Source organism: Gadus chalcogrammus, chromosome 9, assembly GCF_026213295.1.
Source record: "Gadus chalcogrammus isolate NIFS_2021 chromosome 9, NIFS_Gcha_1.0, whole genome shotgun sequence".
In the NCBI taxonomy this organism is placed as follows: Eukaryota; Metazoa; Chordata; class Actinopteri; order Gadiformes; family Gadidae; genus Gadus; species Gadus chalcogrammus.
The window spans coordinates 26,218,778-26,246,277 of NC_079420.1; the positions used below are offsets into that span (position 1 = coordinate 26,218,778).

The window sequence follows — 27,500 nt, forward strand, 5'->3', positions numbered from 1 at the left end:
GCACAAGCAAACAGAGTAGTCTTCACTACGCATCTGTTGTTTTCACACTCCAAATGCAAGATTGTAGAGGTGCGTTTTGAGCTTCCCTTTGAATAGCTCCACAGAGTCAGCTTCCCTGATCGCTGATGGCAGCCTATTCCATAAAAAGGGGGCTCGATAGGCAAATGCTCTCTGTCCAGCCGATTTCTTTTTAACCTTCGGCAATGAAAGAAGGCCGGCTCCCGAAGACCGGAGAGACCGAGAAGGACTATAAGGAATAATCAGGTCCTTCAGGTACAATGGAGATAGTCCATGCAAGGCTTTATAGGTTAGCAATAGCACCTTAAAGTCTGATCTGAAAGTTATTGGTAACCAATGTAAAGAGGCGAGAATAGGTGTAATATGATCAAACTTTCTCGTTCTGGTCAGCAATCTAGCTGCCGCATTGTGTACCAGCTGTAGACTCTTTGTAGTAGAGTTCGGTAATCCCGAGAACAGTGCATTGCAATAGTCCAGTCTTGACGAGACAAACGCATGAATCAGTGTCTCTGCATCCACTACAGATAACATTGATCTGATTCTTGCAATGTTTCTCAAATGGAAAAAGGCAATTCTAGTTATACTTCTTATATGCTGATCAAAGCATAGTTGAGGGTCAAACAAGACACCAAGATTTCTGACGGATGCACTCTGTGGGATGGCGAAGCCATCCAACCACAGAGAGACATCCTCAAACTTTTCCCGGTCTCGCTTCGAGCCGATAATCATCAGCTCTGTCTTCCCAGTATTAAGCTGTAGGAAGTTTTGTGACATCCAGCCCTTCACAGCAGCCAAACAGGACTCAACCTTTTGAATCTGGGCAGAATCCCCGGAATCTACAGGAATGTAGAGCTGGGTGTCATCCGCATAGCAATGGAAACTAATTCCGAAGCCGCGAATAACGTCACCGAGGGGAAGCATATAAATTGCAAAAAGCAATGGACCAAGAACCGACCCTTGTGGTACGCCAAAGCGCAATTTACAATGCTTCGATTCTGCACCCTCATGAAGCACAAATTGGGTTCTATCTGTGAGGTACGATTCAAGCCAACCAAGAGCCATACCCCCGAAACCAACATAGTGTTCAAGACGGTGAAGAAGAGTGCTATGGTCAATCGTATCAAACGCAGCGCTCAGATCCAACATCACAAGCATTGTGCTTGTGTTTTTATCCAAAGCAAGAAGGATGTCATTTACAACTCTTGTAATAGCAGTTTCAGTTGAGTGGAAATTCCTGAACCCCGACTGGAATGGTTCGAAGAGATTATTCCTCGTCAAATAGTCAACCATTTGCTTTGCTACAATCCTTTCCTGTACCTTAGACAAGAAGGGCAGATTCGATATAGGCCGATAGTTCCTGACTAATTCAGGATCTAGGCCAGGCTTTTTGAGTAGCGGTTTTAACACCGCAGCCTTGAAATTGGAAGGAACAATTCCTGTTGAAAACGAAAGATTCATAAGCAAGAGGATAACAGGCCCCACCGTTGGAAAAAGTTCCTTAAGAACCCTAGAAGGGAGCGGATCCAACATACAAGTTGTTGGCTTTGAGGCCTTTATCACCCTTTCAAGTTCCACCAAGGAAATCGCCTTAAACTCCAAAAGAGTGCATTCCATGGTTGCTTTGCAACACTAAAAAGGTGCAGGCTTTGCTTGTGGCTTTGATTAAAAGGCAGTGAAGTTACAGCGTGCAAAGGTTTTTGGTTTGATCGACACCCAAGCTGGTGTTTCACACACTATTCTACTCGATGATGAAGCACAATGACCAAATACAGGCCAGCGGTTTTGGCCTCTTAGGAATGCTAGGGCTGCAGACTCCTTTTTATGAAGGCCAATTCTTGTTCATGAGTCAGGAGGAACAAGAGTATTTTTGTTGTGTTCTCCTTCAGCAGATGGACACAATGGTCAGTTGAGAAGAGAGCACATGGGTTCAGATTGGCCACATGACCACACTGACTTCATCCACGTCGATTGATCATTGTGATGACAGGAATATAAACACTTATATTATTTCCAATCTGTGCTCATTGGCTTTCTTTGGCTTTTCTGAATGCCATTCAATCCAAACTCTCTCTCTCACGCTATCCCTCTAGCTCTCCTTATTTGTATCCCGTTTAATGCAAAAATCCCACACTGGTCTAGCCTTCTCTGCTAACCTAATTGAAAGCATACACAGTAGAAAGATGCTAGCAGAGAGGATACAAAAATAGGGGCCATGCAGCTTCATGCTCCCCTTCTCTGTAAATCTACTATTAGGCAAACCAGGCATTTGCCTGGAGCCCCGGGCCCCATAGAAGGTTTTTGGGGCCCCCAATTTTTTTTAAATTTTTTTATTTTATTTATTTTTTTACCTTTATTTTTCCCGATAAAACATTAGGAACAGTTTCTTATTTACAATATTGATCTGGTCAAGAGGGCCCCAATGCATATATTTTGTCCCCATATTTATTATTTTTATAAAAATCTCTCCACAATAGTAGCATCGGGATGTCTAATTATTACTCATGTTTTGACTATCTTTCCGTGTGCACCCCCCTTCAGTCTGCACTACATGGACTATTCCATGTTACGCGCATCACGCTCATCATGCGTATGCGGAAATTATGTGAAATTCAAAACAGTAAGCGGTAAGAGAGAGAGAGAGAGAAATCGAGTGAGACATAAATCGAGTGAAACATGAAGCGATCGTACGAAAGCGGGTCACATAAAAAGAAAGACCAAAGGCAGGACTTTCTTTCAAAGCTGCCAAAGCTATCCAGCTGTTTTACAGCCACCGCAGTGGCAGCGGGACCATCGGCGGATCAAGAGAAGCCGTCAACGTCGTTTGCTGTCACGTTACTGCTCCTTTCATTCCAAGTGGCTCTGGCTCAGCCAGCAGTGATGCTAATGACGTGTGTCAACAAACTGACGGAGATGATGCACAACTGGTAGTGAATATTCACTCACTCACTCAATATACTCACTCTCCTTCTTCCACTTTGGTTATTGAAATTGATGACAATAACGATAACAATGACTGCGAGACACATATTCCTGTGGATGACCCAGCACTCTGGCCCAAGCTGCTGTGTCTTGGGCAGGTGCACACATATTCTTGTGGATGACCCAGCACTCTGGCCCAAGGGCCGCAGATTCACAAAAGCATACTACAGTATTACATAGTAATGAAAAATGGTGAGAGGGTGAACAGGTCTTGGTTAGTCTACAGTGAAAGTGCAGACCGTGTTTTTTGCTTTTGTTGTTGCCTTCTGGAAAACAAAAACAACTGAGTGAGGAAGGATTTAAAGACTAGAATAACCTTGCAATGCATCTAATCAACCATGAAAGGTCTGAAGAGCACAGGAAATATAGTGATAGCTGGACGCAGCTATCAGTGGGTTTCCAGTAGTGGTTTCCAGTAGCTCACAGCAGATAGCTGCTGTGAGCTACTGGAAACCCTCAGATAAATGAGGACTTATGGTTAACAGTCAGTGTAATGTGTCAACATAACTAATCTTATTGTTTTGTATGTTATTCTCAATTTGTAAATAGATAATTAACATTTGCATGAAAGAAGGATAGTGACTTTTGTTCATCCCTTGTATGGAGTATCTCATTATGCGATATAAGGTACTGAGACCGGTAGATGCAGGGGCCCCCAAATGACTGTTCGCCTGGAGCCCCCAAAGGGCTAAGGCCCCGTTCACACGAAGCCGATTTCATGGCGAAACCGCAAAGGTCTTGTACGGTTCGGCCTTCCGTACACACGAAGCCGGCGAATCCGCTGACCGAAACCGCAAACTTCTGAAACCACCCTCGGAGGTGGTTTCAAATCTACCCGGTTTCGTTTTGGATTCGTGTGTACGGCTGAAACCGACTGAAACCGCAAACCATGACGTCATCGCCCCACCCCTCCACCTCCTAGCCAATGGCTCTTAAGCCCGCGGAGTCTCAGAAATCACATGCGAGCATGCGCATAAGGGCAGCCTTTATGCGCATGCTCGCCTCTTCTTCTTATTTCATTTCTTCTGGATTTCTGTACTAGAAGCAGCGCCCCTTATGGGCCTGGAATGTGTACTACAGCATTTCTACAGATCTACCCGGTTTCGCTTGGCTTCGTCTTTACGGAGATACTCCGAAACCCGATAGATCGAAACCGTAACGGTTTCGCCCGTTTCGACTTCGTGTGAACGGGGCCTAAGTTCGCCACTGAACATGGCTGACCCAGCAATTGACCTCTGCATGGAGTGGTTGGGGAGTATTTCTCCCCAAAGGGGAATGAAGACACAAACACAAAGAGACCTTTGACAAGGCTTTCCACAGCATGTTCTCTAACCTAAACGATAGAATCTATCATTTATCAATCCAGCTCAAAACAACACACTGGTCCAGTTCGGTCGAAGAAACAAGCAAGATGTCATGTATCTGTCTGCAAAACAATATGAATGACTTGAAGTGAAAAACGCAATTTTTCAAGATATTTTTCAAACATTTTGAAAATATTTCTAGTGATAAGGGTGCTTTATATTTTTCTAATTGTTTAGTTTGCAATTGAATTCAAAGTTCTATATTGTTTGCCGCAGTGGTTGCTATGAAACCACGGAGGCTGCATGTTGTTTGAATCATTGTCGTGATGTGGTTTAGTTTTCTGAGCTGCTGTGTTATTTAATGTAATCTATTGACGATTATTCAATGAAAATGGAGACATAAAAAAAAACATGTGCTCCCCATGGTGCATACCTAACACTGAAGAAACATCAAGAAATCACCATGACAGGTACAGTGCCCCTAATGGTAACACAATACAAATCAAAAAATAGCCCCAACAGTGGTATTCATTTGTAGTAATTTGAGTATCTTGTGAAACAATTTTTTACTTAAAATTGACTTTCGGAAGGGTCTTTGGCATAGCAATGGTGAACATAAACTTCTAGGAAGCACAACAAAAACACAATAAATGTCATGTGCCTGGCAGAAACATAGAACTTATTTAGCATCTTACTGCATTTGTGCATTTATGCATCTTCATCTAATTCGGTAAACAATTGTCTTTATAATGTTTTACGATGGTAACAGGGTGGGACAGAGACTGTATACAGCTCCCGTATACATTTTAATGTGGCGTTGTCACTGCGTGCACCTTGTGATTGTAACGCCACATGCCACTAGTTAACTGTCACTCTATTGCGCTCTGCTGCACTGCTGGACCTGTCATACACTCTGCACTGGGCCCTGCTCAGCCATCCTGAAGTTGCTTTCATGCAGAGCAGAAAAATAAATGGGCAAGACCGTTGCATTAGATCACAACTAGCACATTAATGAATTAAAAGCAGCTGTGGTCTGACCTGGGCCCTGACCTACGTTGCACACCTGAACCCTAATTAGCTACTGCTCCACCGTGGCGGCTGAATGGCAGCCTGCACTTAACTGCTCTGCCCTGGAAGTATTTCTTGAGTCTTGGTGCCATGAGCTTGGAGAGCCTGGGAGAGTTGGAGAGTTTCTTCTTTGAGTAGGAGTAAAGGGACAGAGACAATGCTAAATGTTTGTTATATATTAACTTCCTTAATAACCATAATAAGGATGTCTAAATCAGGAGCTAGAGTCAACATAGCTTTACTGCTCGACATTCTTGAAAACATAAACACTGCGCACACATAGCACCCAGGTAACGCATGCAACAAAAAGTAGTGCCTTCGTTATGTGGGTATACCACATACATAACAATTCCTCCCTTCAAGCTTTGCTGTAACCTGTAAACATCACAAGGTAAGTACTGTGTTAAATAACTATAACTATAACAGAAATAAGACACTTAATCAATCCTCAAATAAACATCACTTGATTACAACAACAACAAAGGGGTGGTAGTCAGTCATGACTACAAATCAAGTCTCTGAGGTCCTCTGCGATTTCTCTCAGGGTAACGTCTGGGTAGAGAACCAGGTCCAGCAAAGTCCACTGGTGCTGTAGAAGCAGCCTCCGAGTCTTCACGTGCCATTAATTCCTTAGCCGTGGTACTGCGAGCCGTTGCCTCCTGTAGCTGGTCAACATGCCTGCGCCAGACCATGTCAGGCCCTACCATGCTTGCATTGTCACTCACCAGTTGTTGAGGCAAACCCGTGCGTGAGAAGAGTGTTCGTAGCATGTCCACAGTATAAGCAGATGTGGCCTGTTTCACTGTGAATACTTCGGGCCACTTTGAGTGGGCATCCACCACAATGAGGAACATCCGTTCCATAAAGGGTCCTGCATTGTCAAAGTGAATACATTGCCATGGAGTAGTGGGCCACTCCCATGAGTGGAGGGGTGCTGTATCTGCTGGCACCCACTACAGGTCTTAGTGAGGCTTTCAACTTGACTGCCTATGCCAGGCCACTAGACGTAGCTTCTAGCAAGGCTTTTCGTCTTTACTACACCGAGATGCCCTTCGTGCAGTGACTCCAGCACTCTTGAACGCAGCTTCGGTGGCACAATGACACACTTGCCCCACATGACACAGCCTTGACACACCGATAGCTGGTCATGACGGCTGGAGTACTCAGGTAGCAGGAGGTAGCCATGAGTTGGCCATCCATTCAACGTCAACTCATATACCTTGGATACTGAGGGATCTCTGTTGGTCTCCTTTTGTATCTGAGCTCTTGTGACAGGAAGCGACTCTAGTTGGGTCAAGTGGAACGTGTCAGCTGGATCAGTCATGTTCCCCAGCGGGTGTGGCTCAAGTGGGAGGCGTGAAAGTCCATGAGCGTTTCCGTACAGTTTTGTCCCTTTAAATTCAATGGTGTAGGTGACAGCACTTAGAAACAGAGCCCATCGTTGTAAGCGTGCCGCTGCCATTGCTGGAAAACACTTTTGAGGGTTAAATATCGACACAAGGGGTTGATGGTCTGTGATCAATGTGAAATGCTTTCCGTATAGATATTGGCTAAACTTTAAATTGGTTAAAGCGTCCTTTTACCTTTGATAAACATCTGTTAAATCAACCTGCAACACAACAGCATGATGACGAGTCCTGACAGCTGCGTAAGGATTCCTCTGTGTCCGGCGTTATGAAGCGTAGCCCCAAAGCTTATGTGGCCCTCCCTCCGCATGTACAGAAACACACTTATGCTTTGTTAGAACGCTACAAAAAACCACAATTTGTGTTGCTCTGTTGGTTTTATCCTCATTTGATTAGAGCCTCTTTCTCACATGAAGTCTTTCCCTGTAATGTCAACATTGCCTGCATGTGTGAATGGGTACAGGGATCGATGTTCTGGGAAATCTGCACCGGCAATTTGCCTGCTCAAGACCACGTAGCATTTCCGGATCAGTGCCGTTACGGCCGTGGTGTGAATAAAAGCACTAACAGTTTCGGGAGAGGGATATCCGATTGACGCAAGATGCTTAGATGTGGAGGGAGACTACAGACCATGTATTTGAATCCACAGCTGCCCATTTTAACGGGTGATTGATAATGATATACAACTTATTCTTTTAATCAGCCCCCTCTTTCAAGAATGGCATGAATCTGGACGGATTCTGAGATAAGTGAGGTGCTCCTCTCTGCTCCTCTCTGCTCCTCTCTGCTCCTCTCTGCTCCCCTCTCCTCCTCTCTGCTCCTCTCTGCTCCTCTCTCCTCCTCTCTCCTCCTCTCTCCTCCTCTCTCCCCCTCTCTCCTCCTCTCTGCTCCTCTCTGCTACTCTCTGCTCCTCTCCTCTCCTCTCTCCTCCTCTCTCCTCCTCTCTCCTCCCCTCTCCTCCTCTCTCCTCTCTGCTCCCCTCTCCTCCTCTCTCCTCCTTCTCTCCTCTCTGCTCCTCTCTTCTCCTCTCTCCTCCTCTCTGCTCCCCTCTCCTCCTCTCTCCTCCTCCTCTCTCCTCCTCTCTGCTCCCCTCTCCTCCTCGCTCCTCCTCTCTGCTCCTCTCTCCTCCTCTCTCCTCCTCTCTGCTCCTCTCTCCTCCTCTCTCCTCTCTGCTCCACTCTGCTCCTCTCTGCTCCTCTCTCCTCCTCTCTGCTCCTCTCTCCTCCTCTCTGCTCCTCTCTCCTCCTCTCTCCTCCTCTCTGCTCCTCTCTGCTCCTCTCTCCTCCTCTCTCCTCCTCTCTCCTCCTCTCTGCTCCTCTCTACTCCTCTCTCCTCCTCTCTCCTCATCTCTCCTCCTCTCTCCTCCACTCTGCTCCTCTCTCCTCCTCTCTGTTCCTCTCTCCTCCTCTCTGTTCCTCTCTACTCCTCCCTGCTCCTCTCTTGATGTTCCCATTGCACATCTTTTCTTGTGTTTCTTCTGGTATTGCCATTTGTGAAAGGGGGCCAGATGGCGATGTTGAAGAAAGTAGCTCTATGTGTGAAAGGTGAAAACTACCTGCACTGCCTGAAAGGTTATCCCAGTAATTAACTGGGAAGATTGTGTAAAAGAGGCTTGTGAGTGCAGCATTCCCAACATGGCTGCTCTTCCGAATACACAATCATGGATACACAAGATGCAATAACACAAGAGGATTACACATGTTGTTTTGTTGCACAACACTTCTCAAAAGAGAATTATGGCCGCAGGCTCCCTGTGGTCCAATTGACCTATCGGACTACATTCACACGGCCTGCCACATTGGAGAGTAGTTAGAGCGAACAACGCAGTTTGTTCCCCAGTGATCGCAATGCCGTCATGTGATTCTGTAGAACGGCGTGGGTTGGTATGGTCCTGCAGAGAGGCGAGGCCATGTGGGGCTCAATCCACGCTAGGCCAGATTAGAGGTTCAAACTGTTTTTTTTCACTTGCTTCACTGAGAAACATCCTATATCATCAACCAGTTGAAAGGGGAAATACTGTTCATGTGGATGAGTGTCTATCTACCTCTTCCTGGGAGTTGTGTTGGAGTTATAGAAACTCAGAAATTCCTCACCTTCCTCTTCATGTTGTCGCTGAAGCCATCCTCTTCATCTTCCAGTGGTTGCTTTTTTCTTTCACCACCACTCGTTGGGATTCAACTCCACTCACTATAAGCTTCAGTTATTTATTTGAATCACCCTGAAATAAACTAAATTCCCTCTGGAGAAACATAACATGGAGACATAATGGCAGTGATCCAAACAACATCACTTAAACATTTATTACAGTATTGAGCAATCATTTCAAAACCAAGTAAAAAGCAAAGACGCTGTTTTTAGTTTTGTTTAAGAATTCAATAGAGGCTCCAAAGGTTGTTCATCCAATGAGATCTGACCTCCGGGAGATCAGGTTCATCTGGTTTGTAACTGAGGCTGTCAATGTCTCGCCCCGGCTGCTACACCCCCCCTCGTCTCCACCCTCAATGCTACCACCTCCTCCAGGAGTTGGAGGAGGAGGGGCAGATGGTCGAGGAAGGCCTGCTCGTGACTCCCCCCGCTGCTCCCCAGCCCCCCAGGTGGAGTGGAGCAGGGTGGTCCTCTTCGTCCCCCCTCTGTGTAATGGCCACCGGTGTAATGTGAGTGAGCGGCGGCCACACAGATATGAGTCATCCTCAGCACAGTGAAGAGGACTGCCTCGCTTTGGAAAACAAACATATTAATACCACACACACATCCTGCCCACCACCACACACACACACACGCTCAGCGTCTAGCCTCCTGCCGAAAGGTGAGAGCTTGGTGGCGCTGAAACCAGCCACGTGTTGTTGTTGTGTCGCCATTACAGGGGAATGGTTTGGAATTGGCTACTTCCCAATTCTAATGGCTTGGATTGTTTCTGTTTGAGTATATATCTGGGCATTGGTCTGACCATGTTATGATGAACGGGAGGGAGAGAGACAAAACATTATTTTTTCTTTATTTGTGAATGGTAACAGTGAAATCAAAATAATGCAGTTGAGATGCCTTCATAGTCTTCTCCCCTCTCCCTCCTGGAAACTTAGTATTTGATGAACGACGGATGATCACAATTTTTTGTTAGTCAGGAGAGTATCTGCTAATTTCAATTTTTTTCATCTAATTGTTCTAATTAACTAATAAATGACCACACTTAAAACACACCATTTACTATGACTACACAAAACACACCATTTAAACTCTTACATTTACATACAATCACATATAAATGGTATGTGTGTATGTTCTGCACATTCCTTAAGGAGTGTGCGTGAATCATGCCTCGTGTTTTGTCGCCCTTTTGCGACCTCCTTGGTCCACATCAATTGCCTCGTGTCATCACAGTCAGGGGCTGCGTTGTCTCAGAACAAACCAGCCCTACTTGGAGCCTCTACAAAGGCCCACTCGGGTTAGATCAGCTTTGGGAGGAGATGAAAGACCCAGGCTCCTGAAGGAGGCTGCAGTGAGATGGTGTGGTATCGGCTGCCCTGGGTCGATGGAAGAGGCAGACAGGGACTTCCCCCGTCTCCCCTCCACCACCCACCTTGGACTGTTGAGTGGACCAGGAGACTGAGATGTGATTCCCCAGGTTCTCCCCATGCACACGGACATCTGTAGTGTCAGCATTCAGTGTGTGGGATGAGGCTTGTTAGTTTGTCATCCCTGGCCTGGCCTGTGCTCGTCTCTATGTTTGAGACTCTAGACTCTACTCTATACTATCTATATTCTCTCTCTATATAGTCAACGTGCTCTACTCTCTGTTCTGTACTTTCTATCTACTATACCAGTGTTTCAAACCTCTAGTTTATTCTTGAGAGATACTCATTTACAATCATATACAAATGTAACAATGTTTTGACTGTTTGCATGAGCCTGACTCTATATACTATATTATCTAACTATATCAAGTATATTATCTAACTATATCTATCTAGTATATTATCTAACTATATCTAGTATATTGTCTTACTATATCTAGTATATTATCTAACTATATCTAGTATATTATCTAACTATATCTAGTATATTATCTAACTATATCTAGTATATTATCTTACTATATCTAGTATATTATCTAACTATATCTAGTATATTATCTAACTATATCTAGTATATTATCTAACTATATCTAGTATATTGTCTTACTATATCTAGTATATTATCTAACTATATCTAGTATATTATCTAACTATATCTAGTATATTATCTAACTATATCTAGTATATTATCTTACCATATCTAGTATATTATCTAACTATATCTAGTGTATTATCTTACATTATCGAACTATATCTAGTATACTATCTTACTATATCTAGTATATTATCTTCCTCTATATAGTATATTATCGTGCTCTATATAGTATATTATCGTGCTCCATATAGTATGTTATCTCCCTCTATATAGTATATTATCGTGCTCTATATAGTATATTATCGTGCTCTATATAGTATGTTATCTTCCTCTATATAGTATATTATCGTGCTCAATATATAATATTATCGCGCTCTATCTAGTATATTATCTAACTATATATAGTATATTATCGTGCTCTATATAGTATATTATCGTGCTCTATATAGTATGTTATCTTCCTCTGGAGGACTCTGACTCACACCAGGTCAGGGGTCAGGAGGAGGAAGGGGGGGGGGGGGGGGTGTGTTGGCAGTGAGATCATGTGGCGGAGGAAGGCTCTCTAGCTAACGAGCTGAACGGCAGCGGTTATTGGTCCATGATCGACCTCCATGCATCATTGATCTAAGGGCCAGTGATTCATCGATGAACGGCCGCTGGCTCATTGACGCCCAGCCTCACTGGGTGGCGTGTTAAGAGAGTCAGCCTCACTGGGTGTTAAGAGAGAGTCAGCCTCACTGGGTGATAAGAGACAGAGTCAGCCTCACTGGGTGATACGAGACAGAGTCAGCCTCACTGGGTGATAAGAGACAGAGTCAGCCTCACTGGGTGATAAGAGACAGAGTCAGCCTCACTGGGTGATAAGAGAGAGTCAGCCTCACTGGGTGATAAGAGACAGAGTCAGCCTCACTGGGTGATAAGAGACAGAGTCAGCCTCACTGGGTGATAAGAGACAGAGTCAGCCTCACTGGGTGATAAGACAGAGTCAGCCTCACTGGGTGATAAGAGACAGAGTCAGCCCCTCTGGGTGATAAGACAGAGTCAGCCTCACTGGGTGATAAGAGACAGAGTCAGCCTCACTGGGTGGCGTGTTCAGAGACAGAGTCAGCCTCACTGCGTGTTCAGAGACAGAGTCAGTGTGAGATCTCTTGTGACTCTCTGTTTTGGCCATCACGAACAATTGACATTTTGAAATTATTACTTTGAGTTACTTCCACTCAATCTGAGCATGTAATTACATTGGAAGTTGTATGGAGTCTTTATTTAGCAGCAGAAATGTTAACACTTACAGCTGTAGAGAGAAAGACAGATGGAGCGACGTGCAGTCATCATTGTGGATACTGACAGATAGACTGACAGACAGAGAAGCAGGGAGGTATGGGACAGACAGACGGACAGACAGGGGGAGAGGAGCTCAACGATCGTAAGACATGTTTCCCTGCTGTGTGTCTTCGGGCGGTGAGCAGCAGAGTCAAGGCCCTCCAGGTGGACTCGGTGCAGCGGTGGATGGAGGACCTGCGCCACATGACGGAGGTGGAGTGCATGTGCGTGCTGCAGGCCAAGCACATCGGAGCGGAGGAGGAGGGCGGCCACCAGGGGAGCTGATCGTGGCGTCCGCGCTGGGGGCGGGCGGCGAGCACGTGGTGACCCGGAACAACCTGCAGTCGCTGCTGCGCCGCGCCCTGGTGGTCAGCACCGAGCTGGGCAAGATGTTCCAGAGGCTGGAGAAGGGCCGCTGGCAGAGGGTGCACAGCACGGCCGTGCGCGCCAACTGCCACGTGCGCTCGCTGGTGCAGGAGTACGGGGCGGCGCGGAACACGCCCCCTGAGATGCAGAAGGTAGCTGGGGGGGGGGGGGTTGGGGATTTTGTCAATCCAATAGGCTCAGATCAGGCCAATACTAACCCTAAAAACACTCACATTAGTGTTGCATATTCTCGAAGAAAGTTGTCCAATCCCGGGTTGCTTTACTTTAACTCACTTTATTTGTTATAAAGTCGGCATGTTTCGGTATGGTAAATGGAGACTACGGAAGGAATTGTATCTAACACGTGGAGAGGAAAATACCGTGATCTACTTCAAGCCCCCGGGCTTAGGCCCGGGGGCTCTCTGCGCCGTCTACCTATTGAACTCTGGCCTGTTCACTCTACGTCCTCCGTACAGGACGTCAAGTGGGTGTGGCCTATGCAGTGGGCGTGGCCTAGTGGGCGTGGCCGGGGTGACGTTATGGCTTCGGCTTCTTCACTTAATTAAAGGTGAAGAGGGAGCAGCCTTCAATAACGTCATGCTCCCCTTGTGGCTATGTGAGGGTAACGCAGCTTATATGTTTGGTCCTACTTCCTAGTGGACAAGTGAGGGAAGCTTAGATTCTTAAAATACGTAACATTAGTAACAAGGGTGGTTAATGTGAGTGTAACGTAATCACCCAAATTGGGAGAACATTGATATCCCATCTGATTGTAAGGAGATGTACTGATCTTTCCCTTGCAGATGCAGCGCATTCTGGAAAATGTATTAATTTGCTCCATTTTACCCTTTCTGTTGCAGTATGAAAAAAGTCTACTAGAAAAGTGCATGGAGCTCACCAACATCACAGAGAGGTACAGGCTTGAGGAACACAGCATGTCGTACTGCTAGAAGGAGGTTTCATGAATGAGACTCTGTACACCCTCTGCTCTGCTGGCCAGCGCAGGTGCCTGCACACCGACGACGAGTTCTTCCTCCAGTCCATGAGAGAAGCTATCCATGAGATTCTCACTAACGTCAGCGTATTCGTTCAGCAACATGATTGACATGGCACTGGCCAATGAAATCCAGGTATTGTCCCATGCGAGTCACGTTGAATGTCATTTGTGTTGATGAGTGCTTATGAAATACAACATGCCTCGCCTTCAAATCTTACTTCAAACCATGTGCCAGGTGTTGATCAAACAGGTGGAGTCGTCGGACAGCGTGTACCACTATCAGCAGCGCCATCAGTAACCTGCTGTCCCTGACTCAGGACGGACCACAGCTGTGCAGCATCATCGCCAAGGTGACACTACATTCCTACAAGTCCAAGCATGCACTTTGAAACGTAAAGAAATGAGCACATTTGTTATGCCACAAGTGGTCACAGAACAAACACCAGAATGCATAAAGGTAGACACCTCATCATCTTCCTCCTGGTACTCTGATATCCGGAACCTTTACTTGTCCCAGCATGCAGCTGGTCGGCTGAACCCAGGGCTTTCAGCTGGACAGGCTCAGATTGGACTGATGAGGCATCAGTGATTTACTGTAAGCTAAAATGTTACAATCCCAACGACCTTATTTCCCTGTCGCTCTTTATTGATCATTTGAGCTTTTTAAACCATTACACCTTTTATCTTGTATCTGTACAACTCTCTATCTACAGATAACACATCACAGCCCAGACAGGAAGTCTCAAACCGCCATTAGCTCTCCGCTCAAATCCTGGACGCTTGATTAGACTAGTTCTGATGGCTAACACATGGACAGAAAGACACAAAGACACAAATGCACCGTGCCAGCTGACACACACACACACACACACACATGCACAAAACACACACACACACACACACACACACACAACACACACACACACACACACACACACACACACACACCACACACGCACACACACACATGCACACAAACACACGCGCACACACACACATACACACACACCAGTCACTCACCACACACAAACACTCACACACACACGCACATTGCTTATCGTACTTAGAAATGAAACACACATTACACTATAATACAATGATGATGATGAATAAGTTATAACACAATAATAAAAGTAACACACACGCACATACACAAGCCTCCCTTGTCTGAGGATCTGGGCTGTCAAAACCATTGGGGGTAAAGATCTCTCAGTATTCCGACCCTTTATTACACAGCTCCACCAACCCCCTTCCGCCATGATGACCTGGCTCACCTAACCATGGTCATGATCAGCAGAATCATCCTCAGTCTACTCACAATAATGTGGTGGATCTGTAATGTCCCAATTACACCTTTAAACATAAAGAACGGAAGCAACAAAAATCACTGAAGCCATGAGAAATGGCTGTCCAACTAAAATGCTGCATGAAATGCATGACATTAAACTGAATTACAGAATGTGTTTAAACAAAGCTGTAAAATCAAATAGGCTGGTATAAATGGAAAATGATTAGCTAATTTATTTGATCACAATACTTGATGAGCAGAATGAAGGCATGGGCATGAAGAGCTTTTCAGAGCCTGTAGCAACAGCAATATTCATTTTCATATATAATTGTACATATACCAATATTTGATTGAATGAATCAATATTTTTTTAGAATCAGATTGGTTCATTGTTCAGGACTTGGTTTTTATGATTGTTAAAAAAATAAAATAACGCTGAGATGAATCAGATTAATTCCTATGAGATGTTTTAACCCTTCTCGGACGTATAAAAGTTGTAAATGTTATCAATAAATTTGCTTAACCTGTATGAACAGAAGACTGTTGCACCCAGGAAACGCACACACGCATACGCGCGCACACAAACACTACTTACTACGGACCATTTGGACCGGTTATTCTTAGAAAAAAACAAATGATGTTATATTACGGGATAGTTATGGGGGGCCGCCTGGGACAGAATTCATACTTGGTCTTACACACACTATTATAATCTCACATATACACCACTATACTCATACACACTATTAAACTCCTTTTACATGTAAGTATGAGAGTGTATAGTCGTGTATGTGAGAGAGTATAGTAGTGTATGTAAGAGAGTATAGTAGTGTATGTAAGAGAGTATAGTAGTGTATGTGAGAGTATAGTAGTGTATGTAGAGTATAGTAGTATGTGTAAGAGAGTATAGTAGTGTAAGAGAGTATAGTAGTGTATGTAAGAGAGTATAGTAGTATGTGTAAGAGAGTATTAGTGTATGTAAGAGAGTATAGTAGTGTATGTAAGAGAGTATAGTAGTGTATGTAAGAGAGTATAGTAGTGTATGTAAGAGAGTGTAGTGTGTGTAAGAGAGGATAGTAGTATGTGTAAGAGAGTATAGTAGTGTATGTAAGAGAGTATAGTAGTATGTGTAAGAGAGTATAGTAGTGTATGTAAGAGAGTATAGTAGTATGTGTAAGAGAGTTTGAATGAAACGGAAGTGAGTTTGAATGAAACGGAAGTGAGTTTGAATGAAACGGAAGTGCGTTTGAATGAAACGGAAGGGTTTCCTCATTACCATTTACCTCCACAAACAAAAAGTGACCGTGGAAAATAAAGTAAATAAGAAGAAATACCATTGACATCTTTTTGCCACGGTTGTTTCTGCTGCTTGATTTAATTGTTCCTTTTTAACCGTACGTCCACACCAGGAGCGACCAGACGCTTTGGTCACTCACAAAGTTTCGCTGCGAATATTTCTGTTCGCTTTGGTCGCAAGTCGCTCATGAAATACAATTCAATTATGCAGACGCATTTAAAGGAGACGTATGCTTTTAGTACAGACAGCCATATCAAAGAGTGAACTCCCATACACTTTGGCCATATTGCCGAGACGGTTTAGCTTGTTGGATAAAGTGCTTCGACAACAAGTAGGACAGTGATTCCCCCCAATATAAAAACACTCCTAAAATGTAGGATTACAACCGAGAACAAAAACCCCTGCGTGCTGTAGTAGGCTAGTTAAAATATGTTTCACTGATCTGCATCAGCAAATCATGATCTGCACTCATTCGTCGCACTCAAAACAAATAGACATTGGCGCACATGGCTAATTTGCATACGTGCACGGGACTGGTTGGCTCCGCAAGGCAAATAACGGAACATATCTATCTATCTAGGCCTATCTGTCTATCTATCTATCTATCTATCTATCAACGCTTGTCTAGTTTTAATGCGATGTATTGTGTGTGTGTCCAGTCAGACTTGTTCTGTGTGGTCTTGTAGGCTACTGTCCTTTGTGGGCCGAACCACCTAAATGGATTCCCGACGATTTGTGTAGTTTGGTATTAATAAAGACTTGACTAGGCTATCTATCTATCTAGACTATTTAATTAACAATTATTCACTCAGGCTCCGTGAATAGTGGGGAATAGAGGGATAAACGACAAGAGATATATCCCTTGTCATTTATCCCTCGTCTTGTCGATTAGTTGTTTATGTGACGATTTCAAAAACTTTTTGGGTTTTGTTTAAAGCATGCTACACGTGATTAGTGGTTAGATTGGTGGCATGTAGAGCAAATGAAAATGATTCCCGCTTAAATACGAACGTTCTAGATGTATAAATACTCCCGCTTATCATCACTTGGTATCCAAACCACTATGGCGTTTCGATCTCTGAACTGAAAAAGGGTTGGTCGTCACCAACGCTTTGGTGGGAGTAGTAGTTGAGTTGGTGGTGCTAGCTTTACTTTCAAAGCAGCAAGCCCACTAGATATATAGGCGGCGGGCGCAGAGCCACATAGGGACCAATGTGGGCCAGCCAGTGCCACTATGATTGACAGGCGGCCCACCCCATCAGGAACCGAGGAATCAAACTCACTTCCGTTTCATTCAAACCCACGTCCGTTTCATTCAAACTCACTTCCGTTTCATTCAAACTCACTTCCGTTTCATTCAAACTATTAAACTCCTTTTACATGTAAGTATGAGAGTGTATAGTCGTGTATGTGAGAGAGTAGAGTAGTGTATGTGAGAGAGAATAGTAGTGTATGTGAGAGAGAATAGTAGTGTATGTGAGGGAGTATAAGTGTATGTGAGAGAGTATAATAGTATATGTGAGAGAGTATAATAGTGTATGTGAGAGAGTATAATAGTGTGTGTAAGACCAAGTATGAATTCTGTCCCAGGCGGCCCCTCATAGATAGTAGATGATTTAATACATTCATACTGAAATTAATAAAGCAGAACTGAAGAACACGCACACTCACTCACACACACACACACACACACACACACACACACACACACACACACACACACACACACACACACACACACACACACACACACACACACACACACACACACACACACACACACACACACACACACACTTCATGGTGTTATCTTATTTCTCTTTCTAATTAAGCTTTTCCTGAATTTTTGACAAACCGACTAAGGATAAATGTGCTCGCTCTGCTAAATGCACCCCTGTGGCCTAACCTCTCCAAACCTTTACCTGGTAACCCCACCCAGCAAGCCTCAGATCTGACAGATTATAAAAAACCTCATCACCAAACGGACAAACTATCATTTCAGCCGCATTCTCCTCCACTGCCAACCACCAAATTTGCATCATAGAAAAACAAAAATTTTGTTCAACTGGTTGGTCCTGAGGGAAATGGGCACTCTGTCAGTGGTGGTGTATGTGGTGCACAGCGCTGGCTACCTGACGGTGTCGGCTACAGGGGATCTCAGGGGGGGCGATGAGCTCCAAGGGCACGGTGAACAGCCACTCCACTCTCCTGACGACACTGGAGCTTGTTAGGATAATGGCCATAGTTACAGCCTGCGCCTTCCTCCACATCATTTCGCGGCATCACACAGTAAATGGGATTCAATACCTGCTGCTGCAAGTGTTTTGTTTGCAGATGGCGTCTGTCTGAGCCATGAGCTGCGGCGGGCAGTTCTTGTTTGGTTTTTTTCACACAAAATGAAAGAACCGCTGGGACATTATTCATTTCCCTTTCTTATGTTCCTGAGTGTTTTCCACCAATAAAATATTAGTAGAAATGTTCTGTTTTTTGTCGTCTGACGACATGGACTGTGACGCAAATCCTTCGATAGCTGCCCAATTTGGCCTCCACGTGACGAGCTGCCGGGTCAGTTGGTAATTCCCCTGCTCATCTTCTATCCAGCATTCCGCTGGACTTCCTGGGACCTCTTTGAATTGTGCAATTTGGCCCACCATGCTGGCGTAATATAATACTGTGTGTGATTTACCTCAATGAGCCCCAGAGTGGACTGGAGAAACACGCCACACGGTTTTCTTGTGGGCATTTTATTCTGATGCCACGCTGCGTGTGAAGAACCTCATAACTACTCCATAGTCTGTCAACTGGGCTCGGTAGGGTCTGTGGTCAAAGCAATTTCTGTTCCTATTGGTGGGATGTTTAGACTCGTAATGTTTGGGAATGTAGCCCGTTGTCAGCCAACAGCTTTTTATATTATGATCTAATCAGAGAGTTGATGGGATCCAGGCTGTCAGAAAGCTGCCTAATCCTAGATTAGATTGCTTGTCGCTTATCTAAAGAATACGTATATTTTCTTTATTAAAAAGGTAAGAAATTAAGAAATTGGATTAATACACTTTGCATAACTCATTTGGTACCTATTTCTGCTCTCGTGAAGGCTAAAACCATCCAATCGGTCCCAGGCGGTCTGAAGCCTATCCGAACGATGTCTGTCTTCCTGCATTACACTCCTGGTTAGAGAAGCATTAGCAATGGCTTTGATCCACTGTGATGAGTGCAACCTTTCATGACCCTTCAACCTGTAGTGTATCTTCTCAGAAGGCTGTGGGTGTGGACCCTGTAATGTTGGAAGCAGCTCCTCTTTTAACCTCTGGGCCAATCAAACCAGGTATCTAGCTGTCCAACCACCATGACTAGGACAAAGTTCACGTTGGGAGGGACACAATATTCATGTCATTTTACCACAAGCTGGCTGAAACAACTCAAACCACACCCTGTTGACATGGAAACCTAAAATGTGCGGACCAGGCCATGAGGAACAGGAAACATACTGAACCTGGCCTCACAAATGACACATGTGATCATCTGATGTGTGTTTATGAGACCACCAGTTCAGAACTACTTTAACTCTTGTGACTGTTATGCATTATTTCATGATTGTTCAATCTCAGATACACCAACAGCCTTCTACCTGTAGATCCAGACGCTGTTGTGATCCTGAAGCTCTGCTCTGTTCCTCAGGAGGGAGCGGTGGTGGCCTTGTTCAAGATCTGTCGCCAGGACTGCTTCAGCGACCTGTACGCCCACGCCCTGAGGACTGTGGCGTCCATCTGCTGCGTGGAAGAGGGCATCAAACAACTGGACAAGGTGGAGCTTCTGCACACACACTCACACACAGGCACACACACACACGCAGACACGCACAAACACACACACACTCACACACAGGCACACACACGCAGCAGGCACACACACACGCAGGCATGCACAAACACACACACACACACACACACACACACACACACACATACATATATATGTATATATATACACACACACACACACACACACACATACATATGTATATATATATATATATACACACACATACACACACACACACAATGAAGGCAATTGCGTCATTACAGATTGACAGAAATATCCCCACTGCTGCTCCACGGTCCAGCGGTTGTGTTTTGGTTGGTGAATAGCATTTGAAACGCTGCCAATTATCCAAGTGGATAAACCCCCCCCCCCACCCCACTCCCCCTAAAAAGTGGGGCTGGATTTAGCCCGGCGTTCCCAGGAGGGGCCGTCAGGAAGGTGTGTTGTGAGCCGCTCACCGGCGCTCGCTCATCCTTGAGAACACACCTGGCTCTGCTGCGGAGCGGCTCTGAGCGGAGCGGCTCTACTGCGAGCGGCTCTGCTGTGGAGCGGCTCTGAGCGGAGCGGCTCTACTGCGAGCGGCTCTGAGCGGAGCGGCTCTGAGCGGAGCGGCTCTGCTGTGGAGCAGCTCTGAGCGGAGCGGCTCTGAGCGGAGCGGCTCTACTGGGAGCGGCTCTGAGCGGAGCGGCTCTACTGGGAGCGGCTCTACTGGGAGCGGCTCTGCTATGGAGCGGCTCTGAGCGGAGTGGCTCTGAGCGGAGCGGCTCTGCTGTGGAGCGGCTCTGAGCGGAGCGGCTCTTAGCGGAGCGGCTCTGCTGTGGAGCGGCTCCACTGCGAGCGGCTCTGAGCGGAGCGGCTCCACTGCGAGCGGTTCTGAGCGGAGCGGCTCTAAGCGGAGCGGCTCTGAGCGGAGCGGCTCTTAGCGGAGCGGCTCTGAGCCAAGCGGCTCTACTGCGAGCGGCTCTACTGCGAGCGGCTCTACTGCGAGCGGCTCTACTGGGAGCGGCTCTACTGGGAGCAGCTCCGCTGTGGAGCGGCTCCACTGCGAGCGGCTCCACTGCGAGCGGCTCTGAGCGGAGCGGCTCTACTGCGAGCGGCTCTGAGCGGAGCGGCTCTACTGGGAGCGGTACTGTTAGGACTGGTACTGTAGGACTGGTACTGTTAAGACTGGTACTGTTAGGACTGGTACTCTTGGGACTGGTACTGTTAGCGCTGGCACTGTTAGGGCTGGTACTGTTAGGAATGGTACTGCTAGGACTGGTACTGTTAGGACTTGTACTGTTAGGCTGGACATCACACTGGTACTGTTAGGACTGGTATTGTTAGGACTGGTACTGTTGGGATTGGTACTGTTAGGACTGGTACTGTTAGGACTGGTACTGTTGGGACTGGTACTGTTAGGACTGGTACTGTTAAGACTGGTACTGTTCTGACTGGTACTGTTAGGACTGTACTGTTAGGACTGGTACTGTTAGGACTGTGCTGTTAGGACTGGTACTGTTAGGCTGATGATTACAGGACTGGTACTGTTAGGACTGGTACTGTTGGGACTGGTACTCTTGGGACTGGTACTGTCAGGACTGGTATTGTTGGGAGTGGTACTGTTAGGACTGGTACTTTGTACTTTATACATGTAATAAAGTTGGTTTATCTTGCATTTCATTTCATTCTAATATGAATAATATCGGCCTTTTGCAAAATGTATTGCAGTCTTGTGGGTAAAAATCAAGCATTGCAAATATCAATATTAATTTGCCTATTTAATGAATAATCAACAATATCGGCCTAATTATTTAAACACGTCGTCAAGCATGACAAAGATTTTCTCCTTCTCTATCTCATGCTTTGAGAAGCTATCATTATTGACTGTGAGACACTTGGACTCAGCAGAACAGACACATGTTAATGAACAGATGAAATAGTCACTTGATGTTCTCATTGTCGATGGTAAAAGTGAGAACAAGAGAAGGAACTGAATATCCGTCACTATTCCTCTGTGACGCGACAAAAGTTGGAGAAAGACAAATAGATTCACAACGCTGAGAAAGAGAAGAGATTGTAAGCGAGAAGGTTGGAGGAGTTTCTGACAGGGTGCTGGAGTGTGTAGGTTGGGCTGAAGGGGGGAGAGTGGATGGTTTCACGTCAGCAGGTCGCTCCCCTGCTGACGGAGACAGGAACAGGGAGACGGTCCTGAAGCTGACGCTGTGGTGCTGAGGAAAGACAGGAACAGGGAGACGGTCCTGAAGCTGACGCTGTGGTGCTGAGGGGAGACAGGAACAGGGAGACAGTCCTGAAGCTGACGCTGTGGTGCTGTAGAGAGACAGGAACAGGGAGACGGTCCTGAAGCTGACGCTGTGGTGCTGTAGAGAGACAGGAACAGGGAGACGGTCCTGAAGCTGACGCTGTGGTGCTGAGGAGAGACCAGCCTATAAAGTTGTTTAATTGTGTTATTGTTGTTCAGCCTACTGTGACGATAAACCATCGTTCAAACGACCATTGTCCTCTCACCTGACCTTTGCTAAACAACGGATCTATTATTTTGTTAATACACACTTTATAATTTTAGCTGAATCAAAAGGGCTACATTGTGGACCTACACATTCATGTTAAAAGCACATGGATGTTACCACTACATAGATGCTAACACTACGTTGTACATTGTAAGAGATGTGACGGTTTTCTGCGTTCAGACCGTGTAGCTCCGCGGCTCTGCAGAGCAGCGCCGTTAGAGTCTGGTTGGGCAACGCTGCCCTCTAGTGCCGACCACCGCGCCTAACATCTCCTGCGCTGTATGTATCACCAACTATCCTGCTGAGATCCAGAACACCCCGAGGCCAGCACACTCAATGTTTTATATGCGTTATATGTCTGTGATGTCAACCAATCAGAGACATTATATGGGTTGGTTTTCCAGCTCTTTCATCTTGAACAGTTCACACATGATACATGTAGGATGTGGTGTGGGGGCTATGACTGGATCCAGCCTAAAGAGACTGAATCAATGTGATAAATTGGAGAGGAGGGGGGAGCCATCATATCAGAGTGCCTTGTGTTCAACCCGCAAGGATTAATGTGGCGCTGAAGTCTCTTAACCCACCTTCTGGTCAGAGTCAGTGGAGCAGGTATGACCAGACCACGACCAAGCCTGTCTCAGGGTCTATAGGTCCAGGCCTGTCTCAGGGTCTGTAGGTCCAGGCCTGTCTCAGGGTCTGTAGGTCCAGGCCTGTCTCAGGGGCTGTAGGTCCAGGCCTGTCTCATTGTCTGTAGGTCCAGGCCTGTCTCAGGGTCTGTAGGTCCAGGCCTGTCTCAGGGTCTGTAGGTCCAGGCCTGTCTCAGGGTCTGTAGGTCCAGGCCTGTCTCAGGGTCTGTAGGTCCAGGCCTGTCTCAGGGTCCGTAGGTCCAGGCCTGTCTCAGGGTCTGTAGGTCCAGGCCTGTCTCAGGGTCTGTAGGTACAGGCCTGTATCAGCTTCTCTGAAGCGCTGTGCTCTACAGTAATCAGGTGGAATATGTGCTTCCATGTTGTTGTAGGCCTACACCATTGTACTGTTAAATAGTTATGGTATTGTTTTTTTTTTGGATCCATACACTAGACCTTCTGCTCAAATGGTTCAGGTTTGGGGAACAGGGGGAACTCCAGGATTAAAAGCTCCTCAAAGCGGATCAATTTCCTGTTGGAATACAGACCAACAGTAAAGAAAACAGGAAGACGAACACATGTGAACAACAAGGACTGAAACTAATACAGGCAAGAAGACGATTGAGATCCGGGCAGAAACAGGGAAGAGTTGAATAGAAGTAGAATCACAGGTTCCACACATGGAACAGGGCAGGATGGGGACACTATTGGGCCATGTTTGAATTGGCACTACATGGAACACTTATTCAGGGTTAAGTATGTGGAGATTCAGACACTCATCACGCAACAGAAAGTAGAATTGGTCATAAAAACGAGCCGATACAAATGTCCCACGGTGACAGCTGTTTGCATGAGTAACCCATATGTATGTTCTTGAAATTAAATTGCACCAAGTGATGCACACTTATGCATCCTACATGCTCACACACCTGCAGGACCTCACTCACACACACACACACACACACACACCCACCCACGCACGAACACACACACAGACACGCACGCACGCACACGCACACACAAAAAACACAGGTGCGCACACGCAAACGCACATAAATTCAAAGATAAACACACACAAACACACCACACACACACAGTAACATTGTGTCTTCTGTGTGTGTTCAGGTGGATGGAATCTTGTGCCTGGCTGACATCCTGACAGAGGAGAACAGCGATGAGGCGGCGAGGGCGGAGGCAGCAGCAGTCGTGGCTCAGATCACCCCCCCCACCACACCTCCACCCAGCACCTGGCCAGTTTCCTGGAGAGCATGCATGACATCGTCACCGCACTCATCAGTACGGAACATCAGCCATCACATGACAGGATGCACCGTGAAATTTCACACCTTCGCATGACATGACACACCATCACATGACATGATGCACCATCACATGACATGACGCACTGTAACATGACATGATGCAACGTGACATGACACACCATCAGATGACAGGATGCACCGTGACATTTCACACCTTCACATGACATGACGCACCATCACATGACATGATGCACCATCACATGACATGACGCACTGTGACATGACATGATGCAACGTGACATGACACACCATCACATGACATGATGCACTGTGACATGACATGATGCAACATGACATGACACACCATCACATGACATGACGCACCCTGACATGACATATCGCACCGTGACATGACGTGACACACCCTGACATAACATATTGCACCGTGACATGACATGACGCACCGTGACATGACACACCATCACATGACGTATGGCACTGTGACATGACATGACGCACCGTGACATGACACACCATCACATAACATGACGCACCGTGACATGACATATCGCACCGTGACATGACATGACGCACCGTGACATGACACACCATCACATGACGTATCGCACTGTGACATGACATGACGCCCCGTGACATGACACACCATCACATAACATGACGCACCGTGACATGACATATTGCACCGTGACATGACATGACGCACCGTGACATGACACACTATCACATGACATGACGCAAGGTCACATGACATCGCACCGTGAAATGACATGACGCACCGTGACATGATATGATGCACCATCACATGACACATCACATGACATATCGCACCGTGACATGACATGACGCACCGTGACATGACACACCATCACATGACATGACGCATCGTGACATGACATATCGCACCGTGACATGACATGACGCACCGTGACATGACACACCATCACGTGACATGACATAATGCAACGTGACATGACATGATGCACCGTGACATGACATGATGCACCATCACATGACATGATGCACCGTGACATGACACAACATCACATGACATGATGCACCGTGACATGACACAACATCACATCACATGATGCACCGTGACATGACACAACATCACAATGCATGACGCATAGAGATATAATGCACCAGGACATGACAAAATGTAGCAGGACATGAACTTGGCCATAGATTGACCGCCTTGGACGGACTACTCCATCTCCGTAGACATTACCAATGTTGAATGCTTCAATAATGAGCACATGGGAAGCTTGGTAGGTGCTGCCTGTGTTTAGATAACAAATGTTTGTTCTCAGAGCTGTGTGCAACGGCATCCTGTGGCGAGGTGTTCCTGCTGGCGTCGGCCGCCCTCGCCAACATCACCTTCTTCGACAGCATGGCCTGTGAGATCCTGCTGCAGCTCAACGCCGTGCAGATCCTGCTGGGGGCCTGCAGCGACCGGCAGCGTGTGGACACGCCCTACTCCAAAGACCAGGTGGGAGGGGACCCTACTAGACCAGGTGGGAGGGGACCCTACGGGACCAGGTGGGAGGGGACCCTACTAGACCAGGTGGACCCTACTGGACCAGGTGGGAGGGGACCCTGCTGGACCAGGTGGGAGGGGACCCTACTGGACCAGGTGGGAGGGGACCCTACTGGACCAGGTGCGAGGGGACCCTACTGGACCAGGTGGGAGGGGACCCTACTGGACCAGGTGGACCCTACTTGACCAGGTGGGAGGGGACCCTACTGGACCAGGTGGACCCTCCTGGACCAGGTGGGAGGGGACCCTACTGGACCAGGTGGACCCTACTGGACCAGGTGGGAGGGGACCCTATGGACCAGGTGGGAGGGGACCCTAATGGACCAGGTGGGAGGGGACCCTACTGGAGCAGGTGGGAGGGGACCCTACTGGACCAGGTGGGAGGGGACCCTACTGGACCAGGTGGGAGGGGAGGGAGCGGAGAATGGGAGGAGGGAAGGAGGGAGGGAGGGAAGGAGGGAGGGAGGGAAGGAGGGAGGGAGGGAGATTGAGGGAAAGGGAAAGATAGATCGATGGGAAGGAGATAAAAAAAAGTTGGCGGGGACAATAAGAAGACAAGATAGACGGGCACAATTCTGATCATTATAATTTTTTTATTTAGTTTGATAGTTATAATGTCTTATATTATTGATCACACTATTAGTAATTTTTTTATCATCCATAAGGTGGTGACCATCTTGGCAAACCTTTCTGTTTTGGGGCAGACGGCACCTGAAGTTCTTCAAGAGAAAGGTTTGTTTTAATTAATTTAAAGTGGAAAGATCACAGCGCAATTGCCTCATCCACAAGGATCATCCACCACGTTTATCACACATGAGTTATTTCAGAGGTGGCCATTTGTGCTTTAAGCCCCATGGTGGCATCAGTGAGCTATGTTTCATGCTAAGACACTCGAACTATATTTTAACGTTATATTTTCTTTTTCTTTTCTGTGTATTTTCTGTTAATAGATTTTGTACTGAAATATTCAATAACATTATTAGATTTAGACTTAATAAATATTATTTTACAATTCTCTAAATCTATAGTGAGATCCTACTATTTGTAATAAATTATTTAAATGCAAACGGTTCGACTTTATTTTCCCCACAACTCCTTTTATGTTCTCCAACCTTGTTCACAATGAACAGAAATGAATGAAGACATTTTCTGTGTAGATTTCCTGGTGTGATTCAAGCAAACCGTCTACGCTACTTCAGATTAAACTAGTACAATTAAGTTGTTATTTTACTATATTTATTTATACGGCTCTAGTTTATATAAAAACATTACTCTGTCAGACTAGTCCCTAAGTTACACTTATATGTATATCAAATAGTACATTTTACATATACTTGTTTGTGTAGATACTTCAAGAGGTTACATTTAGTCTCTTGTGACAAGGCTTGGTTTAGATTGTTCCCTTTTTCTAAGTGCTTTGCTCTTCAAACACGTTTAATTCCTCTATTTAAGTTGAGCTGAATAGTAGTCACAGTAAAATATATAATCAGGCCTCTTCCATGTCTGTCAGAA

General features: G+C 46.0%; 1 protein-coding gene and 1 pseudogene across 2 annotated transcripts in view; both read left to right on the forward strand.

Annotated features, from left to right (window-relative positions):
- The window catches only part of LOC130388568 (protein inscuteable homolog), a 53,844-nt pseudogene that overhangs the window by 22,326 nt on the left and 4,018 nt on the right, over nt 1-27,500 (forward strand).
- LOC130388567 (protein inscuteable homolog) overlaps nt 13,900-27,500 on the forward strand; it is a 67,786-nt gene continuing 54,185 nt past the window's right edge. The window contains exon 1 of one of the 2 annotated variants that reach the window (XM_056597924.1): nt 13,900-13,975. The gene's annotated coding sequence lies outside the window, so the exon portion shown is untranslated. Of the gene's footprint in view, nt 13,976-19,944; nt 20,015-27,500 lie in introns of those variants that run through there. The other variant, XM_056597926.1, reaches the window with a different exon arrangement.